The sequence below is a fragment of the Spermophilus citellus genome (genome assembly GCF_964194105.1).
Source record: "Spermophilus citellus genome assembly, chromosome: 4".
NCBI classification, from domain to species: Eukaryota; Metazoa; Chordata; class Mammalia; order Rodentia; family Sciuridae; genus Spermophilus; species Spermophilus citellus.
This window is the reverse complement of record NC_138185.1, coordinates 55663427-55689444: the sequence shown is the minus strand read 5'-3', so window position 1 is coordinate 55689444 and position 26018 is coordinate 55663427. Positions and strand designations below refer to the sequence as shown.

General features: G+C 34.4%; 1 protein-coding gene across 3 annotated transcripts in view; it reads left to right on the top strand.

The window, feature by feature from the left end:
* LRRC28 (leucine rich repeat containing 28) overlaps nt 1–26018 on the top strand; it is a 135036-nt gene that overhangs the window by 29363 nt on the left and 79655 nt on the right. The window lies entirely within an intron of this gene.

Sequence of the window (26018 nt, the reverse complement as noted above, 5' to 3'; positions counted from 1 at the left end):
AACTTGTGCTTCATGTATTACATGAAAGTTATCCTATATTCAAGGATGAGCTGAAAAAGATACAAATGTCACATTGGAAGGAATTATTTTTACTTAGTTATTCTTTTAGAAACACCAACCAGCCTTTAAGTGTATACAGTGAAATGTGTGACTCAAACAAAATTACAAATTACTACCTGTCATAGAACTTGACGTTAGGTGAGAATAAAAACTTAAGATTAAATCCATGAAAGAAGAAGTCTGTGATATTTCTTTGTGATTTAAAAAAAAAAGACTCCTAAAGTTTTTTTCAGTACAAACATTCTAAATGAGAACATAGTAACTATATTTTGTTTTTGTTTTTGTCTTATTTTCTAGTGAAGTAGTGATATGATATACATCAACTTTGATTTAATTAGGTGTCATACTAGAATTTATTAGGACAATTTAAATTTGAGTCTTAGAATTTAATTTAAGTTTTAACTTTCTACATTAGCCTTAATATATAGGTCCAGGTACTGTTTGCAAAAATGATATTAGTAGAACAGTGACTTGGCTTTAAAAAACAGTTTTTAAGCCTCATATAATAAGTGCCTTATTGTTTCCAACTATAGTTAAAGCAAAACAAAATCCAGTTCCATACAGAAATACAGTCTTTAGGGTGTATTATATATAATCTTACTTGATGCTATTTCATCATTCTAGCTTTCATTAAGTTTATGTATTCAGATATCCAGAAAATTAGATTCTGTTTTGAAGATTACATAAAAGTAATATCTTCATATATGAGATTAAGTATTTTATAGAATCAAGATGCACGGATATAATGCTTCAGCTGCAAACCCCTTTTTACATACATTTAAAGAACATACAAACATACAATTTTGTTCTGTATGTTCTATTATTTTCTTTTCCTGTAATATAAGATCATTTTGTGTAGAATTCGGTCATTTCCTTCCATTATGTGTTCTCAGAGGTTAAGCATGTACTTCTGATATCACTGACTGCCTCCTAATAACCTCCTAAAAACCAGTGAACAGTGTATGTTCCCCGATTCTTTCATATAATTTTTTATTTATATTTCACTTGTTATATAAGAAAATTGAGTCATATTTTTATCTTATTTTCCTAGTTTTTTTTCTATTGTTTTGAATAGGAACTTTTGATTGAGCATGATTGTATTTTTCTTCCTGGACCACCATGAATAGCAGTGGACTTGGCGCTACTACTTATTTGAATCACTTATACATCTCATTATAAAGTCATTATAACTATTGTGATTTGAATGAGTTAGGGGATATGTGTACATCCCCAAAATGTTAAATCAATTTGTCTTTCTCTCTGGGATACTGCACAGTATTGTGTAATCCTATGAGGTGCTGTAAATAGCCATGTGGAATGGGAGACAAACAGTAAAAGACAAAGCAAGGAGAGGGCAGAGGAGGCTTCCCTAAACTTGAATATTCCAGTCCCAGATTCTGTTCTTGAGATCCATAGGCTTTGTGGTTAGTAAAGATAGGCTGTGGGAATGTGAAGACAAATAGTCTTGCTTTTGCTTTGTGAGACTGTAGTTTTGGTTCCACTTTCCTGCAGTCTTGATTGGGTTCCACTTCCCTGTGCCCCTCGGCAAACAGGGCTCACCTCTTGTGTTCCTTTACTTTAAGACTTATTCTATATTACTTGTCCATTGCTTGAAAACAGTTGCCTTAAAGTTTTTTTTTTTTTTTAGCTAGTTTTATTGTATTTTGATGGGAGGCAAGGTATCAGTTACCTTGTCATGTTTATTAGATATTCTTTGATTTCTCATCTGATAAATCATTTACAAGAATCAGAATAAATCATGTGTAAGGTTGCTTATCTGCATTCATATATATAAGTATATTCTTAAGTATGTAACACTTAGACATTTATATATTGCCTTTCCCTACTTCCAATATCAAAACTAGCAATTTTTAATATGTATTTTTTAGTTGTAGTTGGACCCACAATACCTTTATTTTTATTTATTTTTGTGTGGTGCTGAGGATCAAACACAGGGCCTCGAACTTGCTAGGTAAGTGCTCTACTGCTGAGCCACAACCCCAGCCCTCAAAACTAGCATTTTTATAGAACAAATTTAAACTAACATCCTCCCAAAGGCCTTTTCTAACTTGATGGTATAAAATTATATGAGCTATTATTAAAAGAACCACTGTGCACCTACAAATGAAGAATTATTGGGGAAGAGTTTATATTAGGCAGGGACTTTTGCCAGATACTTTTTTTACTGTAAAGACCACAAAGTCTGTTTGTTGGGACTGTATGAAAGTAAGAGGAGATAGAAAAACCAGTTAATCCTTGTTAGGAACATTCTGATACATTCTGGGATTTGCCGTCAATTCTCCATGAATTCCCATGGGAGAAGGTTATAGTAACAAAAAGTAACCAGGAGCCAGAAAAGATGATGCTTGCATCTGGGATATAAATCAGCCTATTTTTTAAAAAAATACTTTTATCCTTAAAAAGTTGTTTTGCATACCAAAAAAGGAAGGATTTTTAGTCCAAATTAAAAACATGAATGTATTGTACTTTAATGGCTAAAAGTACACACAAACAGATATGTCACATATACAATCAGCATGAATTATTATTAAACTCAAGCTTCAAGTATGATTAAATTTATTATTATTTATTAATTTATTTTATTTTTTCTCAGTTGATCCTCTATTGCTTTATTGGGATGAAATTTAATATTTTGGTCTGTCCCATTGCCTCCTAACTTGCTCTAAAATCTCTGTGCTTACAGTGTACTATGGAGGTGGGGAGTAAGGAGATCAGCCTTTTCCTCTGGAGGCTATGGTAGAAACCAGGGCCTGGTCTCCAGGCTCTTCTGTTACTTTCTACCCTGTTTGTTGGGACTGTATTGTTACTGAGGTGCATACTACCATGATTCTTCAGAGGTGCAGATCCCACTCCATAGTTACAGGCCTGGCTATGGGTGTTCCACCCTGCCTTACAGTTTCTTGTGATGCTAGGTGAACCAGGTACACTGGGTCAGCTCTGACTTGTTTAACTCTTCCACTGAACCTGCTTCCTGAGTAGACATCTCAAAGGCAGCTTACTTTTTGAATCCTCCCAACACTAAGAGTCCCCAGATAATCAAGGCTATTCTTCTGATATTATCCTCTTAGCTCATGACCTTTTTGGGTGATTTATCCTTCTGGGAGTCTGGGGTTTTCATTTATTATACATTAATGCTGGTGGTAGCGCCTCTCTCACTAAAAAAGCATCTAAAAATGCATTCCTGGCAGAGTTCCCTTCTGGTATTACCAGGCTATGTACAAGTGCCCAATAATATATGCAAATCGACTGTATTTGTGGGAATATCTGTAAGGCCTGGGAGACTTACTATTTCATCTATTTAATAAGAAATATGTGTTGGCTCAAAGTATGCCATGCTGTACTAGAAAAGTGGGCATCATGGAAGAGAATAGGATTCTGAGAAATTGATATTTTATTGTCCAATATTTTAAAACTTCCTAAGAAATAACTAGACAGTCAAGAGAGAAGTATTGACTGAGTTGCTAGATGACCACTGAGTAAATGAATAAATTGTCTGCCAGTGTCCTAGGCTCATATTCAGAACCTATTCTTCCAATGAATTTTATAGACCTAAAGTTTATAGTATATAATTTTATTAGTAAAGTAACTTTATAGTATAATTAAATATATATTAGTAACAAATATTTTATTTCATTATTTATATAACGTTATTTTGGTATGCTAGATTAATTAAAACCAATGATTTCTCTAAAAAATATCTTCAGATACTATTACATATTGTAAAATCTGCTTACAAATGGAGCTAATGCCTTTAAATTTTATTTGCACTCTTTTATAAGCTTTAACAATTTGGCAAAAACCTCAGGATAAAAATGGCCATTAGAATTTGTCTGGAAAAAAAAGTTTTGTTTTCTGGACCATGTGTCCTTAGAGCTTAGAGTTAAATACAAAAAATAATCCATTTTAGGAAAGGTATAAAGGGAAATGGTGGAAAACTTGCCAAATGCCTGAAAAACAAAAGTTTATTGTGACAATGTTTGGGAGAGGGAAAAAAAAAAAAAGCAAAGAAAAAGCATTGGTCCCTGAGATTTAGAAAGCCTTTACCATTAATCAAGCTACTGGCTAAGGCACATTGAGCTTCTTTCCATGGACCTCTCGTTTGTGAAAAAAAATCTAAAAGTAACTAACATCATAACCAAATTCACCTCCCATGCAATACTTTTCTTCTTTGTCTGTGTGCAAATAATTTATTATCCCACAGTATAGTACAGTGCTGGGTGTGGACAGTGATGGTAGTACTGAGGTCAGAGAAGATGGTTCAAGGAGAAGTCATGTTTGAGGTGGGGGACTGAGCTGATGTGTAAGTGGTATGCAGGAGCAAATGATTGGGATCTGGATATTTTTCATTGTTTATTTCTGAAATACATCCATTTCCTAGTCTGTCGTACATAGTGCTTCCACGATTCTCTCCCTCAAATAGATTTGGTAAACTGCTTCTTCAATTAAAATTCTTCATTTAAATTGCCTAAAGTGTTGTGATTGTCATGATAGAAACCTATACTGGGTTCATCACAATTAATTATGTGTGGGGTGTGTGTGTGTGTGTGTGTGTGTGTGTGTGTGTGTGTGAGTGAGATGAATACCAGGAAGCAGGGATTTAAAAAAAAAAAACAATGAATATAGAAATCTTCTTCATCTTTTGGAGTAAAATTTTCTTGAGAACTTATCAAATATTTTTTCTTAGACGCAGCCTTTTGAGATTTAGTTGTTATTTTTGTATAAATCAGCTTGCAGTATTTTAGAGGTGACGTGGAGTAAGTTATACTATAACCTTTGATATTTTTGCAAATTTGCATTCATACTTCATTTTTACTAAAGAACTTTTAAGCAAGCATTAAACACTTTTCTTACATTAATAGTGATTTGATATTTTATACTTATTAACCAAGCTTTTTGGGGAAAAAGCAAGTTTTAGATACATAAACAAAGATTATATTTTTGTGGTTACTTTATAGCTTCAGTTGATTTTTCTGCTTTGATTTCAGTATAGTGTTGTTTTGTAATGTGATCAGAAAATTATAGTCTCAGGTCATTTTATATACTAGTGAAGAAAAAGTAACTGGAAGAATAAAGCACCAAAATAAATATTTCTTAAAAAATAATGTGTTCAATATGTAAAATATTTTGTTTTGTATTTCATTTGTAGTTTGAATGTGATTTTTGCTTTTCTTCATCTATAAATTATGTTTTAACCTTGCTTAAGATATACATTTAATTCTGATTTTCTGCTCTGTAAGTAATTTTAGAGTTCCTGATTGTATTAGTAAATGAAAAGTTTTATGATTTGCCAAGGTTGATGTAATGAAAAGTAACTAAAGAAATGTAGTTTGATATCACTTATTTCCAAGCACCCCCCTACACACACACAGTTGGCATTGCAGTTTTTTGCTTACTCGTTTTTATTAATCCCATTTTTTAAAGAGTCCATATTTTTAAAAATACATTTTTAGACATTGATGAGCCTTTATTTTGTTCATTTATTTATATGCAATGCTGAGAATCAACCCAGTGCATTACACATGTTAGGCAAGTGCTCTACCACTGAGCCACAGCCCCAGCTCCCAAGAGTCAACATTTTAAGGAGATATTTTTATGTTTTTAAAAGATTTTTAGTTTTCACTAATAGTTTTGTTTGTAAAGTGGTGAGAAAATGTGAAGTCAAAACTGGCAATAAGTGAGGAAGGGTTCCAAACAAACAGCCTTATATGCTTATAACAAATATCATTTGTTGGTTCTATGACTCTTCCTTCTTAGCTGCATCTGCTGACATCTCTGCTCCTGACATAGCCCAAAGAGGACATAAGTCTGGCAGGTCTATTTTGATGACTTTTTCTTTTTAGTTTCAAAAATTGGCATTCATTTATTATGTATGAATTTACAAACCAAATTAATTTCTTAGTGGTTTTTTAAAGGGATAATAGCATGCTTTGTAGAACATAGGTTCTAATGTGAATTTATTTTCCTTAAATGAGATCTCTTTTATTCTAATATCATAGTCATTATCATAAAATGTTGAACTGATTTTGAAGAATTTTAAAAACATAATTGAAACATGTTGATATCTGAACCAATAGATCATGGAAATTTTCTTTCCTTCATTATTCTTTTAAAAAATAAGTGCATACTTTTTAGGAAAAAACATTCTTATACAGAATATGAGGGTTTATGTAAGTCTGTTTATTTCCCATTCACAGATTAAATTTCTAACTACCTTTAAATTAGAAATGACTGTAAGATTATGTTATACAAATGTTAAAACAAGAATATAGAATCCTGATTTCCATTTACCCAGGGAATTATAACTGATTTATGTTGTGTGATATGTATGTTACTTTTTAAATCTACATAATGTGTTGACATGTCTTCTTAACAATAATTTGTTAAACTTTATGACAACACCAATAATTTTGTTCCTGGCATGAGTTAATTTTATTTGTTATTCTCCACTGATTTTTTGATAGTTTTTATTGAGGTACAATTTATATACTATAAAATTCACTATTTTATATATGAGTTGATAAATTTTACTAAATGTACACAGCTGAGCACACATTTCAGTTTTTAGAATACTTCCATCATCCCTAAATCTCCCTACTGTTTGTCTGTTGCCAATTCCCATTCCCACCCCATTCAGCCATTGATCTTACAGTCTGTCTCTATAGTTTTGACTTTTCCAGAAATTTCATATAAATAGAATCATATAATATGTCTTGTGATTTTAATTTTTTTCGTGTCTGGCTTATTAGAAAAATGTTTTTTGCATATAATCTTCAGGTTTTTGGTACTTTGTTTATTTTTATTGCTCAATAATTTTTTACTGTATAGATACTCCAAATTTTGTTTATTCAGCAGTTGATTGATAATTTAGATGTTTCCCTTTGGGGTTGTTATGAATAATGTTGCTATGAAAATTTGCATACAAGCTTTTTGTGGACATATGTTTTCCTTTCTCTTGGGTAAATACCTGGAAGTAGAATCCTTGGGTTTTATGTTATATTTTTAACTTTGAAAGAAACTGCCAAACTGTTTTCCAAAGTGACTGTACCATTTACTTTCCTGCTAGCAATGTATGAAGGTTCCAATTCTTTCTTATTCTTGCCAATGTTTGGTATTTTGATCCTTTTTTTATTGTAGCTATTTTAGTGACTATGTGGTAGTAGCATCTCCTTGTGATTTTAATTTTCATTTTATTATTAACTTAAGCTTATTACATTTTGTGTGTTTATTTGCCATTTCTGTGGTGAAATAGCTATTCAAATCTTTTGCCCCCCAAAAATTAGTTGTTTGTGTTTTTAATATTGCATTGTAAGAGTTCTTTATGTGTTCTGGTATTAAAGGATAATTTTCACCAAAAAGCTAAGATCCTGGCTCCAATACAGATAACAAATATTTTCAAATGTGATAGTCTTTATTTAACTAATTGATGAGGAAATTGGTAAGGTGTTACAACCAGTTCAAAATGGAATCCACAGAACAGACCACATTAGAGATCAAGTGTATTGAAATGAACCTTAAAATGAAGGTAAAGCTGGTTTTCTCCACAGGGAGAGAAAATCATCCTTTAACCAGACATAATTTATGTATGTGTTTATAAATGAAGATTATTTTGCATTGTTACCAGTTATCTACAGCTTTTTAGAATTGTCAAGTAGCTCTCAATGAATCAAAATCAGATAACTTGTGGGTCAAATCTGACCCTTTACTGACTTTGTAGATAAAATTTTTATTGGAACACAGCTATGCCCATTAATTTGTATATTGTCTGCTATGTGGCAGAGTTGAGTAGTTTTGACAATGATTCAGTAGTTTCACCAAAACCTAAAATATTTGCAAAATGACCCTTTACAGCAAGTTTGCTGACCCATATTATTGTCTGCATACAAATCCTTTATCAGATATATAATTTCCATATGTTTTCTCTCAATTTGTGGTTTATGTTTTTATTTTCTTCTTTTTTGTGTATTTTGAAGAGAAGTTTTAACTTTTGATGATGCCCAATTTATCAGGTTTCTATTTATGTATATAATCCATTTCAAATTAATTATTGTATGTGATATAAGGATTGAGGTATTTTTACTTGTGATACTTCGTTATTCCAGCACAGTTTGTTGAAAACACTATCTTTGTTGAATTACCTAGTACCTTTGTCAAAAATCAGTTAACCTTAATTATATGTGTTTAATTTTGAGATGATTCTCTTCCTTTCATCTTTATGTCTACCCTTATGGCAATACCACACTGGCTCAATTACTATGGTTTTGGGGTAGGTTTTGAATGAGGCAGTGAAACTCCTCCAAATTTATTCTTCTTTTTCAGATTTCCTTTGATTTCATTGATTTTTTACAATAAAAGAAAATTCATTTTTCCTTTCTGACAGTACATACATTTGTGTATGTTTCCTTATGGGTAGCAATAAGATGATCAGGTTAAGGGTCTGAAGGACCGTTCATCAAAGTGGGAATCAGTACCGTCACTGGTCAGTATAATTTCTAATCACCCAGTATATTTCTTGCTTATATTTTTCATCTATGTAACTTACGGCTGTGTGCTTGCTTCTCTAATTTTGCTGTACCTCCATAACAGTGTGCCTCTTATCAATAGCACATGATCAGTGAAGGAGCAGACTAGGGGACCACATGACCTGGTCCCACTTTGCAGTCAGTGTTGAAGAGTAGGGAAGTCTTGAGACTGCTTGGCTCACCCCTTTCCTGACTGGATCTTAGTGGTAGAAACTGAGCAGCAGAAGCAAAAGACTTTGGGTTTGGGTGTCTGCCAGATCACCTCAGTGCATCTGAAAACCCTGTAGAGATCATGTGAGTATATAAAAAAAAGACTATGAAGTGAATGCCTATCAAACTGTCAGGATGGTTATTGGAAGAGTTGTCTCACAGGTTTTTTTTATAAACATGAATGACAATGCTAAACAATGGGTAGCAAATATTATTGGTTGATAAGTCCTTCATGGCCTATTAACAGCACTCAAACATTATTAATTCCGTTTTCTATAATTTCTAAATCTGGTATTTAAATACATAAACTATTCATATGAAATAAAGATTTCATAGCAAATTCTCATTTAATTTTTTATTTCACAGAAATAAAATAGTGATTTGAAATTTGTGGGTGTTTAATGAAAATGTTTATAAGAAAAATATTCCAGTATTGCAGGAACTAAAATTCTCCTAACACCTTTAGGATTCAAGCATTAGTTTTTGATAAAATATTAGGGCATATTTAAAATAATTAATGTTAATTAACAGCTACCATCTTCTTTTAAAAGCCCTGTGGGATACTAATTAGGGGCCATAAAATTTGGAAAGAAATTATATATTTTTCCTTTCATATTTTCTCATTTATAAATGATTTGAAAATAGTGACTTTTTTCTTGAAAACCTTCTTTGTGTTTTCTCTACTCAAGTTAAGTCTCCTTGAATGCTCTACTTAGTTTTTCTAAACCAAGCTGTGCCTAAAATATTTTAGTTTATCTTTGTAAAAATTGTGCTGAATAACTTTGCATTTCTCTTTCACTGTTTAGAAGAAGACGGCAGCATTTTAAGATCAGCCATTGAGCCATTTAGCCTTGCACGTTGGTAGTTAACTTATTTTCAACATCATTATTAAGGCTATTTCAAAGAATGCTTCTGTTAAACATTTGGATCTCTCCCTTTTGTCTTCATTTAATTCTTTCTTAGATGTCTCCTTATTAGGCTAAATTACTTTGGTATCTCTAATTAAAAATTAAATATCTTATAATGATCTGGCTTTTAAGGAGACTTGCCGGCTAATGATGCTGAGCCTTTTTGGTTTGTTGTTGGCCCAGATATTGCTCGCTTGGTTTCCTAATTTAGCAACAGAAATAAAACTATGCAGGACCTGGCAGGTTTGGTATGCCGGCACCCAGCCAGGAAGCATGGGTTTCTTAAGTAAATGGACGAATGAGGATTTGAGGAAAACACAGATTCTGTTACATGAGCTTTACACTTCTCAAATCCCTAACTATTTAAAGGAACTCAGCTAACCTGCTGCCACCGACATAAAGTTTGTTTTGTTTAAATACATATACACACAAAGTGATCCATTGTTTTCCAGAATTGAAAATTACCTTTCATATTGTTTTTTAATTCATATTTTTGTGAATTTTTAATAAAAGGCATTCTCTTGATAAATAATTCATGAAAACTAGCTATTAAGTCTTTTCAATGATTTTATGTATTTGTAATACCTTTCAAAATAGCATTATACAGAAGAGTTGATAATATAATTTGTAATTTCTGTGTAAGGAAATAAAGTTCTAAGAGAAACTTTAAAAAGAAGCCCAGTTTTACTCTCTGGCTCTGGCGCCAACAGGGCTGGGTTTTCCTGGTCCCTAGTATCTGCCTGCAGAGGTTTCTTAATTGCATGTTTGAGCACAGGCTGTTCCTCTTCTTGTTGGTTCATTTTGTCTGGCACATATTTGATGTCTTAAGGTCTATTGCTTCTGAATTTGAAGAAGAGGATTAATTTGCTTCTTTTCTTCTTCAAACCATCATGTATTTCTTCTGGCCTCTGCCTTTCATTGTCAGAAGAGAGCCAAATGTCTACCTTGATGATCGTTGTTAACTGGTTTTAGACTATGTGTAAGTCAGAGGCAGGTCATCTGAAGTATATTTTCATAGAGAAAGAAGAAACTTACTTTTTCCTCATAAGACTTTTGATAAATAGGGAACAATTAATTCTCAACACTTGGGATACTGTGAGGGATACAGATATAGTGCACAGGCTCCAAATCACAGATAAAGCAAGATTGGTCACAGTATGGAATAAAATGGATATACTGTAAACTTCAGTAATCAAATCACATCACTTTTAGTATCAGTAAAAACTTTCATTCAATAGACTAAATAATAAAATATAATAAATGTCACAAATTTTTTGACTAAACGTGATCAGAAGGTTACTAATCTGTGAAAATAGTTCTTAAACTGATCTACTTCTTTTGTGGGTATCTGAATAAGGCAGATAGATTTTCATTTGTGACATCAGTGATCAAAGATTATAATCCTGTTCATTTATTTTTTAACATGGAAATCTCTTATATGTAGAAAAGTTCACAGATTAAAAATGTGTATTCAATGAGTGTGTGTTCTTCCTCATCACATTCTTCTGCCTCCCCATCTATACTGTGCTCCAGGAATCCACATCCTGTGGAGACAACTATGTGGCTCATAGTTCCCCTGTTAACAGGACACTGTTCTAGTAAGATTTCAGCTAAGGAGTGGACAAAGGGAAGATCCCTGTTGTAAAAGACTCAAATTGGCATCTGTTGGTTATTAGATAATTTTTAACATTAGTGAAAATCTAGTATATAGATATTTTTGTTGTCTTGTAATTTTACTTTGTAAACACATTGTATTTTGTTAGTATTGTTAGTAATAATAAAATTGTAAGGTTATTTCAAAAAGTGGTAAATTTACTACTCTATAATCAAGAAAATGCTACTACTAGGATTAGTAGTATACTCATTAAGCATTTAAACTAAGCCAGGTATGCTATTAAATGTTTACCTTTGTTTTTGCTCTTATCACTACAGTTGTTTTGAATGTCAAGATCAATGTAATGTTTTGAGCAACTAATAAATTTCTGATGTTTAAAAATAAAATAAAATAAAATAAAATGTAAAAGTAGTTACATATAGAACAGTGAACAGATCAAAAGAGTTGTGAAAATAAATTTGCACGGATAAATATATTTTTGTAATTAGTATCCTAATCAAGAAATAAAACATTGTCATAGAGTACCCCAGAAGTCCCTAGGCTTCCTTCTAGTCGCTACCACCTCCCCTCTTCCAAGGGTAACCTCTGTTCTGACCTCCAAAACTCATCTCAGTTTTAACGGGAAATTAAAGATACTGCAGTTGTAGATCTTATTAAAGTGCAATGTGCTCTTGTTAATGGTAAAGACTTAATATATATGATGTTGGTCATTTGTGGACATTCTATTGGATGTGATGGGAAGCCACTGGAGGATTTTTGAGCTCAGGAATGATATGATCTCTCTAGGGTATAAAAGAAATCACTTGGGCAACTGTGTAAAGTAGAAATCAAGAATAAACACTGGGAAATCAGTTAGGAATCCACAGAAATAATCCTGGTGAGGGATGGTGGTGGCTTACGCTGAAGTGGTAGCAGAACTGTGACAAGAAGCAGTGAGGTTTACAGTATTGCACTCATTTTCTTTTATCCACAGGGAAGGCTTTATCCTTGATTACAAATGAGGAATGTCAAGGCATTGAGGTTATGAACCTCACACAAGATGACTTAGTAAGGTAGAATCAGGACTCAAACATGGTTTTCTAATTCTTAGTTCAGAACTCTTTCTAAGTTATTAATAGAAATACACGATCTTCTAAAATATATCTGATTCAAATAATTTATGATTGAAGAAACTAAAATCATGGACTAGCTTATAATACTATGATACTTATTTATTGTTGCATAACCAATTACCATAAGCACAATGATAAGACAATAGCACACACTTATTATCTCAGTTTCTTTGAGTCAGAAGTCCAAGCGCAGCTTAGCTATGTCTTCTGCTGAGGATCTAAGAAAACTACAGTTGAATTTGGGTTTGCCAGAGTTCTATTCTCATCGGAAGCTTGACTATAGAAGGATCTGTTTTATTTTACTGCAGATCCCTTAATACTATTTCTTGTATTTGAGGTTGGGACAAAAATAGTTCAAGTATAATGAAATTTTGTATGTTAGCCTTATAATAAAGGAATTCATATTGGTTTTGCCCTCAATGGAAAGAATGAATTCTATTAAAAAATGACTTTCCTATATTTTTTTCTATAATATCATTTCATCCTTTCTGTACATAGACTTAACATTTGAGGCATAGAACATGTTAATTCTATATGTATTTTGGGGTTGGGGGTTAGAGTTATAGCTCAGTGGTAGAGCACTTGCCCAGCACATGTGAGGCACTGGGTTTGATCCTCAGCACCACTTAAAAATAAATAAAAATAAAGGTATTGTGTCCATCTACAACTGAAAATATTTTTTTTAAAGGAATCTTGGTGTTCAAAAAAAAAATCTTGGTATTCAGACTATGTGTTAGTGGGCATTATTCTCATTTTGCTACCACTAGTAAATATCCTCATTAGGTTTTTTAGTGGTTATTTTCCATTTCACTTTTTTTTTCATTTTTGCTCTTAGTCTAGTGCCAAGGTGATCTTTTGTAGGTTCTTTGGCTACTCAATTATGAAATTTAAAGAAAATTAGTTGTGGAAAATTAGTTGCGGAACCAACTTCTGGTTTCAAAAATCACAACAACTTTCTCAGCTACAATCTCTACTCCTGAAGCTTTTCTGAACTGTATTCCAGCTTATATGGTCATTCTTAAATAATGACCATATTTGTGATAAACAGATGAAGGAACATTTTCATCTTGCAGAATTTCCATTATCTGAAATTGGGTTTACTATGCCCTTGTGGAGTCACCAAAAGTATTTGTCCTTTGTTCAGTTTTCTTTGTGAAGATTACATTATACGGGCTGGGGATGTGGCTCAAGGGGTAACACGCTCGCCTGGCATGCACGGGGTTCTGGGTTCAATCCTTAGCACCACATAAAAATAAAATAAAGAAGTTGTGTCCACCAAAAACTGAAAAATAAATATTAAAAATTCTCTCTCTCTCTCTCTCTCTCTCTCTCTCTCTCTCTCTCTCTCTCTCAAAAACAAAAAGATTACATTATAAGGAGAGGGACATATATTTCCAGTACCCATCACTCAAGTTTACAGGACATAATGTCTCCCTGTCCTACTTTTAGTGAAGCTAAGATTAATTAGTAATTCTGGTGTTATCAGTATGGTCCATCCAATACAAAGTTCCCTACTGACTTTTTATCTAATGGTTCAGGAAACTATAAATGATATTTACCAAGATATATTATTTCATTAGAGATTATAAAATGTTGATTATTAAAATTCCATCATTCTATATTTATTAATTATATATTTAAAAGCTTTGGGGTGTTATCTTCTACAATTTCTTTTCTTGGTCTATTTCTTCATGCTTTGTTTTACTTATAACTTTATGCTTTGAAAGATTTCTGCTTATGGAATTAGCAAACTATGTAACTTGAACCAATCCACCTTTAAGGAAAAACTTGTGGGGGTGGGGCAGTGGAATTGTTTTGAAGGCACTAGTTAGCTAGCTAACAAGATGTGAAGAGTTCCCAGGTCAAAGAGATTGTAGTCTTTAAAAGAAATCACTTGCCACTAAAGTGATACTGTGTTGCTGTATTGAGGCACAACATGTAGAAGGTCCAAATCTGGTGCCAGAAAATAGGGAAGTAGTCAATGACTACTGGAAAATAGTGTAAGAGTCAAGAGTGGACTGTTGGAACATCAAAAGAAATAATGACTGGCATGGGTAGAGTCGCATCTACAGATTCAAAATGTGCTCTTTAAAAAATTATTGGTAAATTCTGGAAGGTACTAAGGTACCAACTTAGTCTTTGAAGAATTTTAAAGGGAAAAGACCGAACATTTTCCTGTGTCCTTTCCAAACTGAATAGTTGAATAAAAGAATTTTTCAGCATGGAATAATATAGTGAATAAATACAGAGATAAGGATGGAATTAGAAAAAAATCAACATTTTATTATCTCTAATGAAATACTTCATCTTGATAAAGATCATTTACAGCTTCCTAAATGCTAGGTAAAAAGTTGATAGGGAACTTTGTATCTGATAGACTATATTTGTAATACCAGATTTGCTAAGTAATCTTAGCTTCACTAAAAGTGAGACAGACATTTTGTGCTGCTACCAAGGATGATGCTACTGGAAATATATGGCCTTATCTCTATAATGTAACCTTGACAAAGAAAACTGAACAAGTAATAAATGAATATTTTTGGTTTCTCCATGATGACACAGTAAACCCGATTTTAGACAATGGAAATTATATAAGATGAAAATCCAGCTTTATAAATAAATGAAAGACATGAAGATGAAAAGGGGATATTGAGAAGAGAGTCATAACAGCCAAATTCAGTTATTGGATTTTGTTTAGATTCTGATTCAAATAAATCTGTTGTAAAACTACATTTTTTTAATATGAGGGGAAATTGAACATGGACCAACCATCAGATAATATTAAGAAATTATTTTATGAAGCACAATAGTGCTATTATGAGTTAACCAGTAACATAATAGTGGTATTAGGAGTTTGTTTTTAAAATTCCTTGTCTGTTAGAATATATACTAAAGTGTTTTTGCTGGTGAAATACTTCATAAGATGAATATGAAATAGAGCTCCTCTTGCATGGATTGCAACCCAGCTTCTACTTAGCAGGATAACCAAAAACATGAAAATTTCTGAAATTGCATTTCCCATTGCTTATGCCCCCAAGTACCTGACAGAAGCAAATTAGATTTTTACAAGTAGAAGATAACATTATCTTAGACCTAAAATTACTTCTACAAACAATTGTTCAAAGTTCACCTAATGGAAAACAGAATAATACACTGTACAACTGAAGAATACGTATTCTTTTCAGACACATATAACATTTACAAAAATCCACCAAGAAGTAAAATCATACTGTTCTCTTATCACAATGCAATTAAACTAGGAGTTAATTTTAAAAATGTAGCTAGTACCTCTCCTGCTTACTGCAGATAAATTTCTTCCTGACCTCATCATAGAAAAATACTTCTTAAGCTGGACAGATATAAAGGAAAAGATTAATAAAATTGATCTAATATTTAGAAAAGATATTTACTGCACAGATTACTACTTTTCCTGGAAAGGACCACTTATTGTAGGCAATATAATCTTTCTCCCAACTACTCAGCTGCTGCTGTTGCATGAAAAAGGTCATGAACAATATATAAATGAATTCATGTAGTTTATTTTAATATTATATTGTATACAAACAAATGGGCCAGTGTTGGAATGTTGGGCCATAGTTTGTGGAACCCTGAGATAAATAAGTAATGAAAAGGCAAGTCTTACCATGGAAGAAGATATTTGCAATACATATAAATGGAGAATTATTATTACAAACATAATAAAATCTGTAAATCAAAATGAAAAAGACTGACAGTCTAGTTTTAAAATCAGCAAGAGACTTGAACAAGCACTTTAGCAAAGAGGAAATCCAGATGGTGATAAACATATGTTAATGTGTTTAGCCTCATTAGTCATTAGGGACATGCAAATTAAAACTATAATAAAGTTTAACTAAATAATAACTAGAATAACTCAAAAATACTGACAAAACTAATTTATGAGCCCATGGAGAAAGAAAGGCTCATACCATATAGTGTTGACAATATTCATACTTGTGACCAAATAGTTCTACTCCCATAACTAAATAGAAAGACATGGTAATTTTCACTAAATTCAAAATGTTTATAATTTCCCCAGTTAGAAATAAATGTCATTTAACATTGATATTAAATGGATGAAAACAGCTAATTCATTACTGGGATATTACTGAACAACAAAAAGAACACGTAACTAAATTCAGCAATGTTTGACTTTCATGAATATAACTGAGTAAAAAGAAGCCGGTCACAAAGGAATGTGGATTACGTGATTATAATTGTAGAAAGTTCTAAACTAAGCAAAACTAAATCATAGTCTTCAGGGATTCTTTATTAGGTAGTAAAGATTTTTTTTAAAGGATTAAAAGATGATACTATGAAAATCAGAAATAAAAAGTCTCTTTTGGGAATTCAACATTCAGGTATAATGCAGTCATTTAAAGCAGCTGATACTTTCATTGTAATAACAAAGCAAAAATTCAGAAGTCATAATTTTAAAAGCACCAGAAACTGGAAGAAATATTTAGGCATGAGGTAATTAATCTTATTTATCTTTGTATCTTTGATAGCACTTGATGGTCTGCCCTTATATGGGTGGTTGATAAATATTGAATGAATGAAAACAAAAGGAGATGGGAAAAGTACATACTTAAAATGGAAGATGAGGAAGAAATTTTGTTCCTTCCCATAGTCAGATCTTAAGGAGAAATTATTATTCTGGTACCCAAGGGAAAGAGATTTGTTGTACTTTATCCTACCTGGAATGCTGGTTATGCTTGAAGAATTTGATATTCTTGTTATTTATTAAATACTTACGTATTTATATGAGTTTGAAGCACACCTATTGTTTAAAATGTTTTGAGAAAGTAAAATTTTCTTATGTAGTAGTCTCCCCTTTTGTATCTTTTGTATTTTTTCAAAATCAAAATTTCAAAAAACCTTGGTGCAGATTCATTACCTCTGGAATCTTAGCATAGGAATACAGTTTGTATAGAATCTTATTTTTCTTTGTATAAAGAATCTTATTTTTCCTTGTATAAAATTTGATATTAGAGTTAGATTATGCATTTTTGGCAAGAATACCAAAGAATTTGTTCAGTCCTTCTCAATACAATATATTGGGGATCATGTCTTATTACTAATGATATTAACTTTGATTCCTTCATTAAGTTGGTGGCTACTAGGTTTTTCCATTTTCCCCTTTGTAATTGGTAAGTATCTTAGAAATACTTTGAGATGCTTCCCAGATGCTATTTCTCCTCTTGACTTTTATGTTCTTATTTTAGCATCCATTGTTGGATCTTGCCTGCAACAAGGATTACTGTGATGTTAGCCTAATGTAACTTTTGCATTTCCCTCATTCCTTCTACGTTTACTAATTGAAATTTTGTAAAAAAGAACTTTACATCATCCTCCCTTCATCTATGCCAGTAAGAACTCATGAATATTTTATGTCTAATAATCTAAAACTGTTATTTGTTGTTCAGATGGTTCTGGGTTAAACCATTGGGAGATCCTCTTGGTTGACTTCTTGGTTGACTTTTTGACATGTCTCTATTCTTTTTCAATCATATTCTTATTTTGTGGTATTGCAAGATGTTCTAAGCTCATTTGTATTTTCTGTTCCTTTTACTGGAGAGTGGTATTTGGAAACCAAGATCTGGGTACCTGGTGTGCTCTTTGCTACTAAGGTCATGGGCATTGATGAAATATTTTTTGATAAGGGTAGAGGATGATGGATATAATATTGTTGGTGTTGTTGTCTGGTACTTGTGTATGAGAGTTTTTCTAAGGTACAATAGTTTTGCTGATAGAGAATTCTTGGTTGGCATTTTTTTCCCCTTTTCCTACGGAATTTGTTACTATTAGTTGACAAAACTTTGGGATTTTTTCCCTTGCCCCAAATCAAGTGTGCTTCTCTGGTAGCCAAAGTACTGGGTTTTGGTAGTCAGATATGCATTGCTAAGATACCATTCTTGCAGATGGGATAGGAATCATCCCAAGCAAGAAAAGGCTGTGGATGCCACTGTTCTTGACTGAAGCTTTACAGGTATTTAAGAATAAATATTTCTAAATTTGTAGTTGCCTTGGGATTTCTAGAGCCCTGAAATGATGATTTTGTAGTTTTGTCTAGTGTAATGCTTGGTTTTGGTGGAGAAACTAAGTTGAGTTCTTCACGGTGTCCTTAGCTGCCATTATTTTAAAATATTCTCGAGTTATTTATTTAATTAACTGTGTAAAAATATTTAAGCACTTCATGGAGCTGAAGAATCCATATTTTTTTCATGAATTTTGTGACAGTATCTTTCCATCCTGATTCTCTGCTATTTCTCCTATTCCAAAGTTATTGGACAAGTTCCTGTGTTCACAGTTACTGGCAAAAACATTGAGTGCTTTTTATATTCTTTCAGTTACTGGGATGGGTTTTGCCTGGGTAGGTAAACTGCCTTAAAGTGTGTGAAATTATTCTTATTTTCTTTACCTAACTTAGACTTTAAGTTCTTCTCTAACATGTTGGACATCAGTTTCCTAGTGGAGAAGATGGAAGATTTTTTTTATCTGTCATTTGTTAGCTAATTATTCTTACTACAAGTGAAATCACAAAAGGTCTGGTACTATTGCCAACTAATGAAGCCAAAAATCTAGAGACAGACTGACCAGGGCTGAGAGAAGAGCTTTATTGGCAATAAGCCATCAAGTTGGAAGATGAGGACTCCTGTCCTAGCAGGTGCAGGGCTTTTATAGGGATTTATAGGGAAGTACATCAAATAGGAAGGCTTTTCTGGCATAGAGATACTGTTCTCCGTAGTTCACCAGATGTTCTGGGTTCTGTAAATCCAAACATAAGTTACTAATGAGAAAATAGTCATACTCATGTCTTTTTAGTTCCTTTTTCCAGGAAGAGTTAACCGGCAGATGATCATTAGGATACGAAAGGTATCTTCTTTCAGAGAACAGGGGAAGATAGCAAAAGTCAACTGTCCCCAGATAACAGGGAAAATCACAGAAAGACAACTTTCAAGGGAGAAGATAGTGAAACACATCATTCATAGAGCAGTTTTATTTTATTTATTTATTTATTTATTTATTTATTTATTTATAGTGAGGTTAAATAACTTGTCCAACTTTATGTAGCTAGCAAGTGAGGAAACTAAGTTTTTTTTATTGGTTGTTCAAAACATTAGAAAGCTCATGACATATCATCTTTCATACATTTGATTCAAGTGGGTTATGAACTCCCATTTTTACCCCAAATACAAATTGCAGAATCACATCGGTTACACATTCACATTTTTACATAATGGCATATTAGTGACTGTTGTATTCTGCTACCTTTCCTATCCCCTACTATCCCCCCTCCCCTCCCTTCCCATCTCCCCTCTCTACCTCATCTGCTGTTGTTCAGTTCTCTCCCTTGTTTTCCCCCCTTTCCTCTCACAACCTCTTATATGTAATTTTATGTAACACTGAGGGTCTCCTTCCATTTCCATACAATTTACCTTCTCTCTCCCTTTCCCTCCCACCACTCGTCTCTATTTAATGTTAATCTTTTCCTCAGGCTCTTCCTCCCTGCTCTGTTCTTAGTTGCTCTCCTTATATCAAAGAAGACATTTGGCATTTGTTTTTTAGGGATTGGCTAGCTTCACTTAGTATAATCTGCTCTAATGCCATCCATTTCCCTGCAAATTCCATGATTTTGTCATTTTTTAGTGCTGCGTAATACTCCATGGTGTATAAATGCCACATTTTTTTTATCCATTCATCTATTAAAGGGCATCTAGGTTGGTTCCACAGTCTAGCTATTGTGAATTGTGCTGCTATGATCATTGATGTGGCAGTATCCCTATAGTACGCTCTTTTAAGGTCCTCAGGGAATAGTCCTAGAAGGGCGATAGCTGGGTCAAATGGTGGTTCCATTCCCAGCTTTCCCAGGAATCTCCGTACTGCTTTCCAAATTGGCTGTACCAATTTGCAGTCCCACCAGCAATGTACAAGTGTACCCTTTTCCCCACATCCTCGCCAGCACTTATTGTTGTTTGACTTCATAATGGCTGCCAATCTTACTGGAGTGAGATGGTATCTTAGGGTGGTTTTGATTTGCATTTCTCTGACTGCTAGAGATGGTGAGCATTTTTCATGTACTTATTGATTGATTGTATGTCCTCCTCTGAGAAGTGTCTGTTCAGGTCCTTGGCCCATTTGTTGATTGGGTTATTTGTTATCTTATTGTTTAATTTTTTGAGTTCTTTGTATATTCTGGATATTAGGGCTCTATCTGAAGTGTGAGGAGTAAAAATTTGTTCCCAGGATGTAGGTTCCCTATTTACCTCTCTTATTCTTTCTCTTGCTGAGAAAAAACTTTTTAGTTTAAGTAAGTCCCATTTGTTTATTCTTGTTATTAACTCTTGGGCTATGGGTGTCCTATTAAGGAATTTGGAGCCCGACCCCACAATATGTAGATTGGAGCCAACTTTTTCTTTACTGAGATACCTCCCACTGTTAGTTTTGGGTGCTATTTTTCAATTCCTCTTCTTGTAGTATTTTGCTCAAAATGCTTTGCAGTGCTGGTTTTCTGGCTGTGAATTCTTTTAGCTTTTGTTTATCGTGAAATATTTTAATTTCATTGTCAAATCTGAAGCTTAATTTTGCTGGATACAGTATTCTTGGTTGGAATCCATTATTTTTCAGCGTTTGAAATACGTTGTTCCAGGATCTTCTCGCTTTCAAAGTCTGTGATGAAAAATTAGCCATTAACCTAATTGGTTTACCCCTGAATGTAATCTGCCTCCTTTCTCTCGTAGCTTTTAATATTATCTCCTTGTTCTTTATGTTGGATTTCATCATAATTATGTATCTTGGAGTTGGTCTATTACGGTTTTGAATGTTTGAGGTCCAGGATTTGGCAATCCATTCCATCTTTCATATCTGGGAAGTTTTCTAGGATTATTTCATTTAATAGGTTGTCCATTCCTTTGGTTTGGACCTCTATACCTTCTTCTATCCCAGTGACTCTCAAGTTTGGTTTTTTTATGACATCCCATGTCTCTTGGATAGATTGCTCATGAGTTTTAAACATCCTTTCTGTGTTGACTATATTCTTTTCAAGTTGATAATCTTTGTCTTCATTATCTGATGTTCTGACTTCTACTTGATCTAGTCTATTTGTAATATTCTCGTTTGAGTTTTTAATTTGGTTTATGGTTTCCTGCATTTCTAGGATTACTGTTTGATTTTTTTTTTTTAAATCTCTATCTCCTGGTAGATCTCGTTCTTTCCATTTGAATTTGTTTATTTAATTCGTTTTCAAAATATACTTTCAATGCTTGGACTTGCTGTCTCATATCTTCTCTAATATTCCGTTCCATCTGAGTTGGGTATGCCTTGAGTTCTTTCTCTGTCCATTTTTCTGATGCCTCTAGGTCCTCCTGTAGATTTAAGTTGTCCTGTATTGTTTGTAATCCTTTTTTCCCTTGTTTTTTCATGTTGTTCACAGCTCTGTTTGACTGCTGTGTTTTTGCTTTCTCCTATAAATTTGTTTTGGTTTTGTATATCTCTGTTGTCTCTCCTTTGTGGTGGGAGACTATGCCTAGAAATGTCAGGCTTTATTGTACTTTAAAGCTGATTCATTCAATTCATAAAAGGCTTCCGGATTCTGTATGCATATAGTGATTTGTTGTTTGTTCTTAGGACTTTATGTTTAGGTTAGGTGCTATGATGGTATGAGGATTAGTATGTCTTGGCTACTTTAGAAGATTGCTCTACTGAAGGGGGATGCTAACAGGCGATTGGATCAGGGTGTTGATAGTAGCTAGGTATTTAGGAGCCCTATAGACAGCCTCGAAACATTCACCATTTGCATTTAGACAATTACACGTAAAGGAAGAAATTTGGGGGGGAGGGGAAGGAAGGTGCTCTTAAAAAGAAAGAAGGAGAGAGAGATAGAATAGAGGAGAATGGAAAGAACAATAAAACTTGAAAAGGGAAAGAAAGAAAGAAGGAAAAGGGGAGAGAAAAAAATAAAATAAAAAACAAAATTGGGTCTTAGAGATCCATTTTCTTCTCTTCCAGTAGGCGGAGCTGTGCCCTCCGAGCCAAGCTTCTGCCCTCTCTGTGTCGACAGCAATCCCTGTAAGGCGGCTCCTGGGAGTCTCTCAATCCTGTTAGTCCGGAGCTGTTTCACTTCTCTGGCCCCTCCTCCCCTTCCTCCTGCCAGCCAGCCAGGTCCTGCTCACCGGAGGCGGTTCCCCAAGGATATGGTTACGCTTTCAGTCCCACCGTGTGCCCTATTTCCCGAACGACTGAGCACGCTCTCTGTCATTCATCTAAGCCCCAGTGCTGTGGAGCTGTGATCTGGGAGCCAACAGTTTAATTTTTCCGGACTCTTTTGGTGGGCACGCCCTCGGAAACTGGCGGCTAAGACCTTGGGTGTCGCCGCTGGTGGTAAGGGGAGTTGGGGATCGAGAATCCCCTCTGATTCCCTCGGCCCCTACAGTCACGACCACTCCGCTGGCGGTAGGAGGAGTTGGGGGTCAGGAGTGCCCTCTGTTTCCCTCCGCCCCTACCGTCACGCCCTCTCAGTTGGCGGTTGGGGGAGTTGGGGGTGGGGAGTCTTCTCTGCTTCCCTCCGCCCCTACGGTCACGCCCACTTCACTGGCGGTAGGGGGAGTTGGGGGTCAGGAGTCCCTTGGCCCTTATGGTCACGCCCATGGAGAGATTTTTGAAGTTTCCCGGTTGTTTGTATCTGGTGTGGGTGGGAGTCACACACCTGCTAAAGTGGATTCCGCTGGGAAGGAATCTCTTTGGCCGAACTCTGGTGATGTCACCTCTCTGCTATGGCGGGCCCCAGGCTCCTTGCCAGAGTGTCCGAAGGGAGGGGTGGGACTGGCTTGTCTCTGGTCTGACCCAATCTCTGGTTTTAGTTCCCAGTTCCTATTTCATAAAGGCTTGGTTAGAGTCCCTTTGCGGCGCCTGCTGGGCAGCGCCTTGGAGGCCATTCGCTGAGCCGGGTGGGCGGCGGCCGTTCGCTGCGCTGGGCAGGTGGGCGGCAGCCGTTCAGTGGTGGCCGGCGGGTCTGGACCTCTAGATTCACTCGTCTGGGGCACACTGTCACCTCCAATAAACTTACTAATTCCCGGCAGGTCTCCTTTCAGCGGATTTTTGCTAGAAGTTTCTCAGCAGGTAGAATCTAAGCATATTAATGCATCTGTCTGATCCTGTCAATGAGGAGGTACTGAAAGTGCTGCCTCCCCGCCCGCCACCATGTTGGGTCCTCCATAGAGCAGTTTTAATCTGTTAAGTGACTTCAGTTAGCGGTATCATCTATAACAAAGCCAATGGAAGACTAAGAATATGTTGCTCAACTGCATGACCTTCAAAATCAGTGATTTTTAAAATCTACTAAAAGCAAGTAGAGTTAGGAAGTTTATTTAGGTTTTCTCCCCGTTACACAAGTATAGCTTTAGAAATCTTTTTGTTATCCTTTGCATTTGTCTGAAGTGGGGCTCATAAAGGACAATGGCATTTTCTCCATTCTTGCAGATTCACTTCTAAATATATAATCAAAGACAAATATAAATCATTGATTATACTTTTCTCAGGAAGTGTTAAGATGTATGTACAACCTCAAATCTTGGATTTTATTTACTTATGGCATCATCATCATTTTCATTCTCTTTACTCCAAAGAAATAATAAAATCCATAAAATGTTTTTGATGGGTTCTCAAATCTTCAGAAAATGAAAAAAGGGAGAGATTTTATCTTAAAAAAATTATTCAAATAAGTAAGCATGCAATTATTGTTAACAGTTTCCAGAAGAACACAGTGAAATTTGTGTTGATTTTTTAAAAATCTAAGGAATTTTCATACTGCTTTGCAGAGTGGTTGCACCAATTTGCAGTCCCACCAGGAATGTGTGAGTGTGCCTTTTCCCCCACATTCTTGCCAACACTTATTGTTGTTTGTATTATTTTTTTTAAAGAGAGAGAGAGAGAGAGAGAGAATTGTTTAATATTTATTTATTTTTTAGTTCTCGGCGGACACAACATCTTTGTTTGTATGTGGTGCTGAGGATCGAACCTGGGCCGCACGCATGCATGCCAGGCAAGCGCGCTACCACTTGAGCCACATCCCCAGCCCTTGTTTGTATTATTGATAACTGCCATTCTGATTGGCATGAGATGAAATCTTAGAGTAGTTTTGATTTGCATTTCTCTAATTACTAGAGATGTTGAACATTTTTTCATATTTGATTGATTCTATATTTCCTTCTGAAAAGTGTCTGTTCAACTCCTTAGCCCATTTATTATTGGATTTGTTTGTTTGTTTGTTTGTGTTTTTGGAGTTCTTTATATATCCTAGAGATCAGTGCTCTATCTGATATGTGTGTGGCAAAAATTTGCTCCCAAGTGTAGGCTTTTTTCCACCTCATTGGTCGTTTCTTTTGCTGAGAAGAAGCTTTTCAGTTTGAATCAATCCCATTTATTGATTCTTGATTTTATTTCTTGAGCTACAGGAGTCTTATTAAGGAAGTTAGGTTCTAATAGGACATGATGATGATTTGGGTCTACTTTTTCCTCTATTAGATTCAGGGTCTCTGGTCTAATCCCTAGGTCCTTGATCCATTTTGAGTTGAGTTTTGTGCATGGTGAGAGATAGGGGTTTAGTTTCATTTTGCTGCATATGGATTTCCAGTTGTCTTGTATGAGATAACTGTATTTATGTGGGTTTGTCTCTGTGTCTTCTATTCTGTACCATTGGTCTATATGTCTATTTTGGTGCCAATACCATGCTGTTTTTGTTACTATAGCTTTGTAGTATAGTTTAAGATGTGGTATTGTAATGCCTTTTGTTTCACTCTTCTTGCTAAGGATTGCTTTGTCTATTCTGGGTCTTTTATTTTTCCAAATGAATTTCATTATGCTCTTTCTATTGCTATAGGAAAGGCATTGGGGTTTTAATTGGACACATTGAATCTGTATAGTACTTTGGGTAGTGTGGCCATTTTGACAATATTAATTTTGCCAATCTAAGAGCATGGGATATCTTTCCATCTTCTAAGGTATTCTTCAACTTCTTTCTTTAGTGTTCTGTAGTTTTCATTGTAGAGGTCTTTCACCTCTTTTGTTAAGTTGATTCCCAAGTTTTGTTGTTGTTGTTTTGTTTTGTTTTTTGAGGCTATTGTGAATGGTATAGTTTTTCTAATTTCTCTTTCAGAGGATTTATCACTGATGTATAGAAATGCATTTGATTTATGGGTATTTATTTTGTATCCAGCTATTGTGCTGAATTCATTTATTAATTCTAGAATTTTCTGGTGGAGTGTTTTGGATCCTATAAGTATAGAATCATGTCATCAGCAAATAATGATAATTTTAGTTCTTCTTTTCCTATTCATATCCCTTTAATTTCTTTCTTCTGTCTAATTGCTCTGACTAGAGTTTCAAGGGCTATGTTGAATAGGAGTGGTGAAAGATGGCATCCCTGTCTTGTTCAATTTTTACAGGGAATGCTTCCAATTCTTTTGCCACTTAGAATGATGTTGGCCTTGAGTTTAGCATAGGTAGCTTTTACAATGTTGAGGTATGTTCCTACTATCCCAGTTTTTCTAGTGTTTTG